Genomic DNA, 4,325 nt, shown 5'->3' with positions numbered 1-4,325 from the left:
TTTTCCTGGCAGATTTGCCCAATGCAATATGATGTCTATATATTGACCACTATTTCCATGGATGTTGATTGTGGACCCAAGTAAAATTAAATCTTTCACAACATCAATCTTTTCTCCATTTATTGTGATGTTGCTTACTGGTCCAGTTGTGAGGAGTTTTGTTTTCTTTATATTGAGTTATAATCCATACTTCAGACTGTAGTCTTCAATCTTCATCAGTAAGTGATTCAAGTCATGCTCACTTTCAGCAAGCAAAGTTGTGTCATCTGCATATAGCAGGTTGTTAATGAGTCTTCCTCCAATTCTGATTCCACTCTTTTCTTTGTATGGTCCAGCTTCTTGGATTATTTGCTCAGAGTACAGAGTGAATACAAATGTGGTAAAAGGATACAACCCTGACACACTCCCTTCTTGATTTTAAATCATGCAATATCCCCTTGTTCTGTTTGAATGACAACTGCCTCCTTGTCTATGTATAGGTTCTTCATGAGCACAATTAAGTATTCTGGAATTCCCATTCTTCTCAATGGTTTCCATAATTTGTTATGATCCACATAGTTGAATGCCTTTGCATAGTCAAAAATATTTTTCTGTTATTCTTTGTTTTCAGCCAAAATCCATCTTACATCAGCAACTATACCTTTTGTTCCACATACTCTTCTGAATCCAGCTTGAAATTCTGGAAGTTCTCTGTCTATACTGCTGCAAGTGTTTTTGAACTATCTTCAGCAAAATTTTGGTTGCATGTGGTATTAATGATATTGTTCAATAACTTCCACATTCTGTTGGATCACCTTTCTTTGTAATGTGCAAAAATATCAACCTGTTCCAGTAGGTTGGTCAGGCAGTTGTCTTCCAAATCTCCTGGCATAGCCAAGTGAGTGCCTCCAGTGCTGCAAATGTTTGTTTGACACATCTCAATGGGTATTTTGTCAATTCCTGGAATCTTATTTTTTGCCAATTCCTTCAGTACACCTTGAACTTCTTCCTTCAATACCATTGGTTCTTGATTATTTGCTATCTGAAATAGATGAACATCAACCAATTCTATTTGGTGCAGTGACTGTACATTCTCTCCATCTTCTTTTGATTTTTTTCATCATTCAGTATTTTACCCACAAAATCCTTCAATATTGCAACTTGAGGTTTGAATTTTTTTTCTTCAGCTCCTTCACCTTGAGAAATGCCAAGCATGTTCTTCCCTTATGGTTTTCTAAATTCAGGCCTTTGAACATTTAATTATAATACTTTACATTGTCTTCTTGAGCTGCCTTTGAAATCTTGTGTTCAGCTCTTTTATTTCATCATTCTTCAATTTGTTTTAGCTACTCTATGTTCAAGAGCAACTTTCAGAGTCTTTTTTTTTTTTTTTTTACATTCATTTTGGTCTTTTCTTCCTTTCCTGTCTTTTTAATGACCTTTTGTTTTCCTCATGTATGATATTCTTGATGTCATCCCCAATTTGCCTGGTCTTTGGTCATTGGTGTTCAATGCTTCAAATATATTCCTCACATGGTCTTTAAATTCAGTTAGAATATATTCAAGGTCATATTTTGGTTCTTCCAGACTTGTTTTAGTGTTCTTCAGCTTCAACTTGAACTGCATATGAGCAATGAATGCTCTGCTCCACATTCAGCTCCTGACCTTGTTTTGACTGATGATATTGAGCTTCTCCATCATCTCTTTCCACAGATGTAGTCGATTTGATTCCTGTGTATTACATTTGGTGAGATCCACATGTATAGCTACCACTAATGTTGTTGAAAAAAGGTATTTGCAATGACTAAGTCATCGGTCTTGCAATATTCTATTACACGATCTCCCATGTCATTTTTATCCCAAAGCCATGCCATATTTCCAAGCTACTAATGATTCTTCCTTTTGCTATCCAATCACCAGTAATAATCAATATATCTTGATTGCATGTTTGATCAACTTCAGACTACAGAAGTTGGTAAAAATATTTAGTTTCTTCATCTTGGACTCTAGTGGGTGGTGCATAAATTTGAATATTAATAGTGTCAACTAGTCTTCCTTGTAGACATCTGGATATTATCCTACCCCTGCCAGCATTGTACTTCAGGATAGATCTTGAAATGTTCTTTGTGACAATGAATGCAATGTCATTCCTCTTCAATTTGTTATTCACAGAATAGTAGACCATATGACTGCCTATTTCAAAATGGCCAATACCTGTTCATTGCATGTCATTAATCACTAGGATATTGATCTTTAAATATTCCATTTCATTTTTGACAACTCCTAATTTTCCTAGATTTATACTTAGTGCATTCCATGTTCTGACTATTAGTGGACGTTTTGCAGTTGTTTCTTCCCATTTTGAGTCATACCCTATCAGCAAATGAAATTCTGGAAAGCTTTATTCTATCCACATCATTAAGGTCAACTTTGAGGAGGCAGCTCTTTCCCAGCCATACTTGGAGTGCCTTCTAATCTGACAGGCTCATCTTCTGAAACAATATCAGACAATGATTCATGGCTATTCATAAAGTTTTCCAGTAATATATCAGACAGTGTTTCACTGCTATTCATAGTGGCCAATTTTTTTCCGAAGTGGACAGTCCCATCCTTCTTCCCAGTCTGTTGTACTCTGTCAGCTCATGTCTTTATATGTTGAGAATTGACTCAACTGCAACCATGTACAGCTATATAGCATTACATTTATAATGTTTATGGCGACACTGCATTCAATGAAATCCATATCATAATGCAATAAAACCTACAAAAGATGAAAACTGTGTAAGGCAAAAATATGTCAGAGAAGGAAAACTTCATATTTTTCACTAAAAAAGAGCAATAGATTAGTGTTAAGATCGTTCTCTGCCAAGGGCAGGAAACTTGAGAGATTCAGAAAAATAAGATAGTTCCATTGAGTTCCAGCTCTCATAGATTTTACTCTATATTTACCCATTCACCTATTTTATACATACAGGTTATTTCCAATTTTTTGGTCATATCTATAATGCTGAAATGGAAGTTTTGCTTTTCATAATTCAAAAGAACAGTGTTGATGAATCAAAATGTATAAAAAGTTTAAATCTCTTAAACATATACAGCCATATTGCTTTCCAACAATAATAAACCATTTCATGTGGACATTAGCTTATGACCTTGTCAGTTCTCTTAAATATCTCATATGGTTTTATTAAATTATGGAAGAAATATTTATACATCATCCAATAGGAGACTGAAATCACACTAGTTGCCTACAATACAAAAATACATAAGATATACACAGCATTGGACATTATAGTGATTTTTAATTTTTGTCATTTTTATAGCAGAGAAATTGTACTTTTTATAATTTTTGAAAAATCACAACAGCTCCAGGAATGAAATGGGATTATAATATCTCTCTATTTAGTTGTCATGGTATCCATTTTAATTTTACACATTTCCATGTTTTATCAATTTTCTTAAAATTTTATAAATAGAATTTGGTGTTTTATAAAGGTGAAAAACATTTTTATAAATCCTTCTTTAATTTTGTTTTCAGGCTGTTTTTTTCTATGCAACCCTATATCTTATAACTGAATATGTATTTTTAAAAGTTGTGGCAATAAAGCTTAACCAGTTTAGCCTATCAAACCATTGTTGTTGTTGTTGTTAGGTGACATCAGTTCATCTCCTACTCATAGTGACCCTATGAACAGCAGAACAAAACACTATCCAGTCTTGTGCCAGCCTCATGATCCTTGCTGTACTTGAGCCCATCATTGCAGCCACTGTGTCAATTCATCTCATTGAGGGGCCTTCACCTTCTTCATTGAGCCTCCACTTTACAAAGCATGATATTCTTCTCCAGGGACTAGTTCCTTCTGACAACATGACCAAAGTGGGTGAAATGAAGTATGTCCATTCTCACTTCCAAGGAGCATTCCAGCTACACTTCTTCCAGAACAGATTTGTTAGTCCTTTTAGCAGACCATGGTACTCTGAGCATTCTTCTCCAACACCAAAACTCAAAACAATCAACTCTTCTTTGGTGTCCCTTATTCATTGTCCCACTCTTACATGCACAAGAGGTGATTGAAAATACTATGCCTTGGGTTAAATGAACCTTAGTTTTCAAGCAGACATCCTTGCTCTTCACCACTTGAAAGAGGTCTTTTGCAGATTTGCCCAATACAATATATCATCTGACGTCTTGACTGCTGCTTCCATTGGTGTTGATTGTAGAACCACAGGAATCAGATTGACTACATCTGTGGCAAGAGGCAGTGGAAAAGTTCAATATCTTCAGCCAAAACCAGGCCAGGAGCTGATTGTGGAACAGACCATCAACTGCTCATATGCAAATTCAA

Source organism: Orycteropus afer, unplaced genomic scaffold (assembly GCF_000298275.1).
Source record: "Orycteropus afer afer isolate SDZICR_OR568_19922 unplaced genomic scaffold, OryAfe1.0 scaffold00701, whole genome shotgun sequence".
NCBI classification, from domain to species: Eukaryota; Metazoa; Chordata; class Mammalia; order Tubulidentata; family Orycteropodidae; genus Orycteropus; species Orycteropus afer.
The sequence above is the reverse complement of the archived record's forward strand: the minus strand, read 5'-3'. Positions refer to the sequence as shown.